Source organism: Nicotiana sylvestris, chromosome 3 (assembly GCF_000393655.2).
Source record: "Nicotiana sylvestris chromosome 3, ASM39365v2, whole genome shotgun sequence".
NCBI lineage: Eukaryota > Viridiplantae > Streptophyta > Magnoliopsida > Solanales > Solanaceae > Nicotiana > Nicotiana sylvestris.
In genome coordinates, this window is record NC_091059.1 from 184,223,869 (window position 1) to 184,234,634 (window position 10,766).

A 10,766-nucleotide genomic window follows, 5' to 3' on the forward strand; every position below is an offset into this window, starting at 1 on the left:
TGAAGCATTTTTTTGAAAAAGATTTAACCGAACCTTTGCTTCAAAGGTTTCCTACATATCCCTGGCTAAAGGGGAATCAGGTTAATGTAGTTCGGGAAGTTTTGGTAGCTGGGACTACCGTGGGACTGCAATGTTACTTGCTGTTGCATGCTATTACCACTGCTTACCGATCTCCTTGTTACATCGTGCTTAAAAGAAAACAAGAAACTAGGCTAGACTGCAATTTGTTCTTGTTGCCTTGCTTTCTTGTCGGCTTGTGTTTCCTCCGGTGCCTTTCTTCCGTGAATTTCTGGCCCTTTGTTTTTCTGAATACCAGTTTTCATCATTTTGCTCGGTCCGCTGGGGATATGGCTTCCTTCATTAAGCTTTTTGGCGGTTCCTCTGGGGATACGACTCTCTTCATCAGATCTGTTATGCTGGGCATAATTTAATGTTCACAGGCCGCTTCTTTCAAGACGCGTCTTTTCTTCCTTTTGACTCATGCGCTTGAACTTATGCTGGGACCTCTTGTTGCAACCTTCTGCTTTCCGGTGCTGGGGCTTTTTATTGTTTCCTGCTGGGGATTCCTGTTGTAACCTTCTACCTTCCGGTGGATTACTGATTTCAAGATCTGCAGTATAAGACTCAAAAGTATTCCTCTCGTTATACAGGTGGGCGCGTGAATGCAAAAATATGAAATGTATGCCCGCATTATACTGGTGGGTGACCTAGAACAGAAATGAAAAGACAAAAATGTATTCCCGCATTATACTGGTGGGTGACCTAGAACAGAAATGAAAAGACAGAAAATGTATTCCCGCATTATACTGGTGGGCGACCTAGAACAAAAATGTATTCCCGCATTATACTGGTGGGCGACCTAGAACAGAAATGAAAAGACAGAAATATTCCCGCATTATACTGGTGGGCGACCTAGAATAGAAATGAATTCCCGTATTATACTGGTGGGCGACCTAGAACATGAAATGAAAAGATAGAAATGTATTCCCGCATTATACTGGTGGGCGACCTAGAACAGAAATGTATTCCCGCATTATACTAGTGGGCGACCTAGAACAGAAATGAAAAGACAGAAATGTATTCCCGCATTATACTGGTGGGCGACATAGAACAGAAATGTATTCCCGCATTATACTGGTGGGCGACCTGGAACAGAAATGTATTCCCGCATTATACTGGTGAGCGACCTAGAATAGAAATGAAAAGAACTGGTGGACGACCTAGAATAGAAATGTATTCCCGCATTATGCTGGTGGGCGACCTAGAACAGAAATGAAAAGACAAAAATGTATTCCCGCATTATACTGGTGGGCGATCTAGAACAAAAATGTATTCCCGCATTATACTGGTGGACGACCTAGAATAGAAATGAAAAGACAGAAATGTATTCCCGCATTATACTGGTGGGAGACCTAGAACAGAAATGTATTCCTGCATTATACTGGTGGGCGACCTAGAATAGAAATGAAAAAGACAGAAATGTATTCCCGCATTATACTGGTGGGCGACCTAGAACAGAAATGTATTCCCGCATTATACTGGTGGGAGACCTAGAACAGAAATGTATTCCCGCATTATACTGGTGGGCGACCTAGAATAGAAATGAAAAAGACAGAAATGTATTCTCGCATTATACTGGTGGGCGACCTAGAACAGAAATGTATTCCCGCATTATACTGGTGGGCGACCTAGAACAGAAATGTATTCCCGCATTATACTGGTGGGCGACCTAGAACAGAAATGAAAAGACAGAAATGTATATGAATTTGTTTCCTCGTTCCTCCGAGAAAATTTTTGAACAACGGCAGAAAATTTTCTACCCCGATTTTGGTGACCTTTCTTATGGCGTGTTTTTCCGCCACCATCAACCGTTATTTTCCTGTAGAAATCAAAGAGAATCTTGTTAGTTTTAACATGGTGAGTGATCGTGTCACTCCTGCTGAGGTATGATTGTTCCTTTCCCTTTTCCTTGCTCTGTGCTCCCAAAAACTGGTTGGGGGATAATATTGCTTGTTGGGGATGATATGTCTGCTGGGGATGGTTTTCCATTTATCCCTTCCCCGCCTTCTTGTTTCAGAACGAGCTGTGGGAGTCCTCTTTAATTCCAAAACTACTCTCTTAAAAGTTTTATTCCTTCCCAAAACTGCAGGGCATAGGATGTTATCACCTGGGGATATCCTTATTGGGGACAGGACTGTTAGGGTTGTCTTGCGGCGGATCAATTCTCCCTGCCCCCTTCCCCCTTTCTGTGGTGTCTGTCCACCTCGGACCTCGGTCCATGATCTATCGACGTTCTGCTGAGGGATCTTCTTGGAACTTGGTCCATAAGTCCCTCATCCATCGTTTTCCGCTTTTCTTCACGTCCCCCTTAACTTTCTCAGCCAATTTGTCCTTTGGTCTTGCAACAAACGCCTTTTGTCTTGTTGCCTCATCTTTGGCCTGTCCCATTCGTATTTTGCTTTTGTACCACTTTGGCCCCTGGTAGTAAACTGTGAAAAATCCTTTTCAAAACAAATTGCTGGAAAGAAATAAAAAAAAAATAGAAAAGGAGAAGAATCTTTTTGAACAAATGCTGGGGGGGGGGAAGAAGAAAAGGAAAGAACTTATCTGGATGGTATGACTGGTCCCAACGATCATGTCGTGCATTGCGGATTAATCGACCCAGTCTATTTGTATCAATCAATCTTCCTGATGGCCTCACTTGCTGGGGATAAATAGGTGCTCACCTCTTCGCAAATCCAGACCCTTTTTGCCAATCTATCTTGTTGCCTTATATTGCCCTCCGAGGGGTTTTTACTAATAAGACTCTCTCCTTTCCTTCAGCTCTCATCGCCTTATGGTGCCTGTGAAGGTTTTCACCGATAAGACTCTCTCGTTTCATTTCTCTCATCTTTCGTCGCCTTATGGTGCTTGTGAAGGTTTTCACCGATAAGACTCTCTCATTTTATTTATTTTTTCAGCGGGGAATTGGAGTGTTGCCGATATGACTCTCTCTTCTGGAGATTCTTTTCGTCTATCAATTTATTTCCAGTTTATGATTCTCTTCTTGCTGGGGATCAGTGCATTATTCTCGGCTTTCATTTGCCTGACTTGCCACCTCTCGGATATTGATCGGGAGGTCTTTTTTGGACAACGATGTTGGTTTCAGTGTGGGGCTAAAAGAAAGGCTATCAAAAAATTCAAAATAACTTTAATGGGTGAACTACTACAACTCTAGCAATTAAAACTTTTTTGAAACTTTAAAACCTAACTTTTGCCCCAGTTTTCTTTACTTGGGGGATTTCATTTTTGTTACACTATGTTGAACTATGCACACTATGACCGAGCCGTGAGGCGCCTACGTATCCTCTTTGAGGAATCAGGTCAAACGTAGTTCCCAACGCTTTTGTTGTTTTTTTTTGTGATTTTTATCTCTTTTTTTTCCTTTTTCTTTTAATTTCCCTTTTTTCATATCTTTTTCCCATTAGTGATTCCAAAAGGGGGGTATGAAAGAATAACTTAAGGCTCAAAAGGGGGAAGCAATGGTTAAAAGTATTTGGATAGAAGAAAGAATTGCCTCCGTCATTTCATTATCCAATAAGTACTAAATACAAACGAACGAACCAATAGCCACCATAATTAAAGAAATCACGCATAATATCTTTTGACTGCATCAAAATTGATAGCCATGTCGACACACCTTCCCTCGATATCTGTTAGACACAAAGCACCGTTGGACAACACTCTGGTCACGATATAAGGCCCTTGCCAATTTGGGGTGAACTTGCCTTTTGCTCAATGTGGATGCTGATTTTGGTTTCTCTGACATTATCTGCATCCCCTAGATTCACAGCCTCAGTGTCATTCAGATTAGGCTTGGGTTTCTCTTCAAATTGGCACATTTCTCGGTTTATTTCTTTGAAGGCTTCATCTCCGTCATATTCAGACTCATCGTCACAATCGATCTCTTGTATCATTAAGTCGGAGTCGGATTAATTTATTAGACTAGGTCGAAGATCCGCTGTGCATGCCATGTCATTAGAACCAGTAAAAAGAGAACTGTTGAAAAAGAACAAAACAAAATTAAAATGAGACAAAAGAAAAGAATTTTATTGAAATTGCGGGATAACAGGGTTCACACTTTTACAAAACAAAATAAGAGTTGGATTACACCCTGGAATAATCCGAAACAAAAAGCAAAAATCAAAGCCTACTACCAGGACTCCCCCGGATAGGAAGAGGAGTAACCGTCCAATTGTTGGTTTTGGCCTCAGGCCCCACAAACTGTATGTCCGCTCTTACACCAGTCGATTCTTCTTTCGGAGCGGCTTGGATTGTCATCACTGTCTGTGAGGGTTTCTTTGGCTCTCCTCCCTCGTATACCAGCTCGATCATGTGAGCTTCGTGGTGTACTGGCAATGGGTTTTGGTTGATGTTGGGCGCCTCCGGCGTCTGGACTTCGATCTTATTGGCATCAATAAGATCTTGTATTGTATGCCTTAACTTCCAACACTTTTCGGTATCATGCCCCAGCATTCCTGAGCAGTACTCACAGCTTATTGAACGGTCCAAATTTTGGGGTGGAGGATTTGGTCCTCTAGTCTCGACAGGACTAACCAAACCTAATTGCCTCACTTTGTGGAACAAGGCGGTGTAGGTTTCTCCCAACTCAGTAAAAACTCTATGTCTCTGTAGCCTGTCGTTTCTAGCAGCTTGATTTCCCCGAAAGCCCGCCCCTGGAGGGTTTCTGTATGCCCTTGGTAGAGGATAGGTGTTTTGCGGTAGTGCATGTGTGTTCTGGGGAGCCGGCGTGCGCCATTGCGGGCGAGCCAGAGGCTGAGTGTATGTCTGGGCTTGGTGCACGGAGAAGTGTGGTTCTTGGGGTGGATAGTAGTGCTGTGGGGGGCTGTATGGGTAGTTTGGCCTGTGGGGTCTGGGTTGGTTGTAGTATGGTTTGCCGGACATGGACCAACTGCTTGCCTCAATCGTGGCAATTTCTTCTTTCTTCCTCCTTCCCAGCGCACCTCCCGTGCCGCTCTGAATAGCCTGGGTCGTTGCCTTGAGCGCCGAGTAATTCAGGATTTTGTCAGACCTCAGACCCTCCTCAATCATGACCCCTATCTTTACTACTTCATTGAAGGATTTTCCAACCGTCATCACCAAGTGACCAAAGTAAGTTGGATCCAGTGTTTGCAAGAAGTAGTCCACCATTTCTCCCTCTCTCATGGGAGGATCAACTCTGGCTGCTTGTTCTCTCCAGCGGAAACCAAACTCACAAAAGCTTTCCCCAGGCTTCTTTCCGGTCCTCAGCAATGTGAGACGGTCAGGGACTATCTCGAGATTGTATTGAAAGTGACCCGTGAAAGCCTGCGCCAGATCATCCCAAGTGTACCATCTGCTGGAATCCTGCCTGGTATACCATTCCAGTGCCGATCCACTCAAGCTTTGACCGAAATAAGCGATCAGTAGCTCGTCTTTGCCGCCTGCCCCTCTCATCTTGCTACAAAAGCCCCGCAAATGTGCCATGGGGTCACCGTGCCCTTCATATAAATCAAACTTAGGCATCTTGAACACAGCCGGGAGTTGGACGTCCAGGAAAGGGCATAGATCCTTGTAGGCCACGCTGACCTGGTTGCCCAATCCGTGCAGGTTCCTGAAGGACTGCTCCAGGCTTTTGAACTTCCTCATTACCTCATATTGTTCTGGGACCTTAACCGGATTTTCAATCTCTGTCGGTACCTCCAAGTGCGGATTGTAGATATGAGGTTCTGGTGCATGGAATGTGGGCTCAGGGGGATAGTATTGCGTATCGTGAGCCTGAAACAACGGCTCGCTGGTTGTTCTTTGCAGGGTGGCTGATGTGGGTCCCATAAAAGTGGGAATATTTGGTGTTGGGAGAGGTTGATGGGGTGGTGGAGCTTGGGAATCATGGGGGCTTCTCTCCTGAAGATAACGGTGATTCGGGAGGCTTGTTGAAGGGCCAGAGTGAGGGTATTCCGGCATATGTCCCAGTGGTTCAGGGCTCTTTTGTGCTTTGGCCAGAGCTAACTACATTGCATTCATCTCTAGTCCCATCCTTTTTATTTTCTCTATCGCTTCTTTTAACAACTGGCTCAACGGCCTTTCTTTCTCGGTACTATTTTCTGAAGTAGTCATGCTCGTTGTTACCGGTCCTTTGGATCTGGTTTGGTAAGGGTGTGTTGCCAGAATGCTTTAACAACTAACTGTCTGGTATTTGTGGAAAACAACAAACTTGTTAGCGTTAGAGTTTAACAGATTTGATGATAGCACATTGGGGATGCAATGCTCCTAGGCAGTTAACCATTTCTAACATGCTTTGCTTCAAACACATGAAGTCATCCCGGCTCGCTTATTTGCCCCTTTAAAGTACTTTGGGAACCCCTGTATTTTATTTTTATATTTTCTTCTTCTCTTTCTTTTTTTTGTTGGGAATTATCAATTTTCATAATAAAATAAACTGGGTTTCAAAGGTTTAAAGATGACCTACAAACTTGAAAATCAAACGACCCACATATTCTAATCAAAAGTTTTACAAACTCAAAAACAAACGGCCAGCTCCCTTTCTCTGTTCGACAAATGCAACCAAACGGTTATTTTTTGCAAATGTGGCCCCTTCCAAATTTCACATGAATTTTGAGGCCGGGGAGTATTATTTTATGACACTTTACAAACTTGTCCGTTCTTTTACGAAAATAGCCTTTCGACAACTGAAAGATACTCTAAGGCTATTTCGGCAAGAACGGTTTAAGATACTGCCAAAGCTGGCTCGGCTTATTTTGACTAAAAATCCAAACGGTATTCACCTGACCGCTGACTCTTTGTTTTTTTGTTTTTGTTTTTTTTTTAAAATAAACAATTAAAATAAAAGACCTGCTGTTGCAAACATAGCCTTTCAGCGTCTCGGGGACAAAGATTTTAAGGCTGTGTGGGTCAACTGGACCAAAATCCTAAAAAAATGACCCAAGGTAGCTGTTTATACAAAGTCAGCCTTCCGGCGTCCCTTTCGGGAACATTTGGCTATTTTTGACAAAACAACATCACCCGACTTATTTATGACAAAACTAAAATTTTGACATGTTTTTTTTTATTATTATTTATTTGTTTTTGGCTCTTTTAGCAAAAGGTGGGGTTGGACCCGATGAGGGTTGCCTACGTATCTCACATCCGGTGAGAATCAAACCTGCGTAGTTCGGGAGAATTAACCGCACTATTTTAAAATAGGATTCTTTTTTCATTTTTATTTTTGACATTTCATAAGCAAAAAAAAAAAAATACTTTTTAAAACAAGACCCTTTTTTTTTCAGACAACATATTTTCCAATTAAAAAAAAAATCTTTTTTTTTGATAAACAATATAACAGCCTATTTTTCGAACAAAAAAAACAACTCTTTTTTTTTTTTGCTCTTTTTTTTTTAGTAAAACAAACCAAAAAATAAAACTTTTTTTTTATTTTCCAGAGTTCCGACAGTACTTGGGTATTGTTTTTTTTTTCAAAATCATTAGTTAACTCTCCAACTGCTATTTTTCTCTTTTTCTTAAATTTCTAACATTCCCGAAATTCAAAAAACCGGTCAACATCCAGGCCAGAGCAAATAAATGCACAGAAAACAATTAGGATGCATCAGGATGATCTTTCCGTTTCAGGTTGCTAGCCCTAGACGGACCCAACCCCTGTGTTGAGTCCCCTAAGTTAAAATGCACATGAAGCAAACAAGCGTTCCTACTAGGGATCTGGCATGAGCCTCAGTTATTCTAGGTTCAAAACCTGGGTGTTTGTTCTAGACCTGGCTTACCCGAGCGGACAACTCGAGTCGAGGAGGAGGCGGAGGTCCGGGAATATAGAAGCTTCACCGGCTTTGCGACTTATCCAAACCTCGTTATAAATTAGGATTTGACACTAGACAGAAAAGAAGTCGTACACCGTACACCCTTCTTCACAATTCAGAAGACTCAGAGAGGAGATGGGTTTCAGCACAGTTTATATACAGTTCACAAAATATCAAAGCGGTAAAAGCAATTAGTTAGCACATTAAGCACAGATCATGTAACAAAATCAGATAAAGCTGAACATAACAATTTATTCTAAACTCGATTTCTAACCCTGAACCAGTGGTTCTGGGTTGCATTCCCTAGCAGAGTCGCCAGAGCTGTCACACCTCCTTTTTCCGCCCCCGCGAGGAGGTGAAGGAGTTTTTTCCAATTAAAGGACAATCGAAACGGGATTTGTTTATTTATTTCAGAGTCACCACTTGGGAGATTTAGGGTGTCCCAAGTCACCAATTTAATCCCGAATCGAGGAAAAGAATGACTCTGTTTAACAGTCTGCGAACCAGAAATCCGGATAAGGAATTCTGTTAACCCGGGAGAAGGTGTTAGGCATTCCCGAGTTCCGTGGTTCTAGCATGGTCGCTCAACTGTTGCATTTAGCTATTATCTAATTTTTACATGAATAACCTATGTGCTGATTCTACTTTTTATTGCTTTTACATATACATATTTATTCGAGAGAGTGGACGCCGTTTAAAGTATGTTTTCGGATTGCGCCGCATCAAATGAACCCGCAATCTTAGGCACACTCTATTCAACGTCTTAGGATTTGGATTCGGGCCACATAAAATGCCCACCCATATTTAGGAATGTAATTTACTAAAGCCGCGCCTAAAGATTCTAGCGCATTATTATCTTTTGGGAGGGCCGTGAAATTCGCTAAACGGCCCTTCCCGACTTCTAAAAAAATTTTCTTAAACCATTACTGAGGGTCCTGCAAATTTTTTATTATTATTATTATTATTTTTTTATTTTTTTTTGTTTTTATTTGACGAAGCTCGTCTCATTTATTTATTTATTTTTTAAAAGGAAAGTAACTACATTTCTATTTTTATTTGTCTCTAAATAAAGAAAAATCCTGGTTTAATTACATGCTAAAAAAAACCGTAACTTATTTAATTAATAGATTACAACAGATGTTAACGAAAATTATACTTGAACTTGTAAAAATGAAAAATTATTTCGCGCCTTATTCCATAAGCTAATATTACTAAAAATGGAATTATGTATATAAAAAAACGTACAAGATTGACTAACGTTACTACAATTAGCCATTTTTAACTGTGGTGAGGTTAACTAAATGATCAAAACTATAGACTAATTCATTAACCCTAATGGATTCGCAATTTAACTATACTTTATTGAAACTACTCTACATTAGTGTAAGTATACTTAATTATTAATACATAAAATTATCGACTACGACCTTTATTTATTTATTTATTTACTTTTATTATTATTATTGGAGCTATAATGTTGACACTACCCAACCACCTTATTTTTACATTTTTATCAAGTCCACAATCTATCTATGTGAGATTATTTGTAACATGAATTAATGCCAATACTGATGAGAGTATAATCACTTAAGAGGACTAATGGAAATTAGTTTTTAACCATCTAAACGAAATACTAATTGGGTTTTGACTAAGTACTTTATTTCGTTTATGGACTACTTGAATAGATGCATGGAAACAAACAACTAACTAGAGATATGCTACTTATCATGATTTACCCCATTAATCTAACAAAAATTGAAAGGTTCATGTTATATCAGTGCATGACCATTTATACGATTTCTTCTCTTTTCAGTCCAATTATACAAAAAAAAAATTAAAACAGTTCACAAAGAAAAAACTAAATAGACCAGATTGTCTACTATCTACTTTATTGAAGCGGTTGGATTTTATTGCTGCATTTCAACTTCAAAGCTTTATCACTACAAGATTCGAATGTGTACCTGAAATTCGAATTACAAACAGAGAAAAGAGGTCAGGAGCAACAATGTACAGCAGTAGCACAACAACAGAATCCCACAACAAATAACAGCAACAAAAACCAGCAATAACCAGTGTAACAATGGTCAGAACCAAACTGAAAAACCCCGGAAAGCCTGACTAAAAATCAGTAGCACTAAACGCAATCCACAGAGGCAGTAACAAAGTTCTGATTTCAGTAGTAAAGAAAAGGACCTCACTTTCAGTTTTTAACTCTCAAAGACTGATTTTTAGTGCTGAAAAATTAGCCTATTTCTCCCTTTTAAGTTCTGAAAATTTTTCTTCTCTAAATTTCCAGTCCTCTTCTCTATATCAACTTCCCTTATTTATAGGCTAGAACTAAATATTATTTATTCAAAGCTTTTCACTTTCAGCCTGTATATTTCCTCACATGTGCATCTATACACTTTTATCATTAATCTCATGCTTATTTTCTGATTTTCCATCCTTAAAGATACCAGACAGGGTGTATTCTGCACTACTAATTCCCTTTTCATTAAATAATTCATTAATTATACGCTGAATATTAACTCGCAGGCTACTAACACTAATCATTTTAAATCTTTTAACACCCAAAAATACCCCTGAAAATCCCCTATTATTATTGTCTTGCACTCATTCTTAGCAATATGTATTTAAACCTCTCTGATTTACAACTACACCAAATTACTACACAGCTACAACCAATCCTTAAGTCAAATTCACACAAAAGATTCAAGCATCGAAACAGACCTAAGAAGTGATTCATGTTGTATTCGTCCAAACAAAGCAGTCATAAACTAACTATTCAACGAAGTTGTTCAAATCGAAGGTAGCTTATAACACACACTCAAACAAACAGAAGAAAAACCTTGACCAAATAAAAGGTCTTGAAGAAGAAGGAGAACTAACGAACAAGACAAGATTTACAAAAATAAACACTTTAAACAAAGATTCAATAAT

General features: G+C 40.0%; 1 long non-coding RNA gene across 1 annotated transcript in view; it reads right to left on the bottom strand.

Moving 5' to 3' along the window:
* Positions 1–9,548: 9,548 nt before the first annotated feature.
* LOC104212492 (uncharacterized) overlaps positions 9,549–10,766 on the bottom strand; it is an 8,239-nt gene continuing 7,021 nt past the window's right edge. Inside the window, exon 3 of the long non-coding RNA XR_011406277.1 lies at positions 9,549–9,787. This is a non-coding gene — a long non-coding RNA (uncharacterized lncRNA). The remainder of the gene's footprint in view (positions 9,788–10,766) is intronic.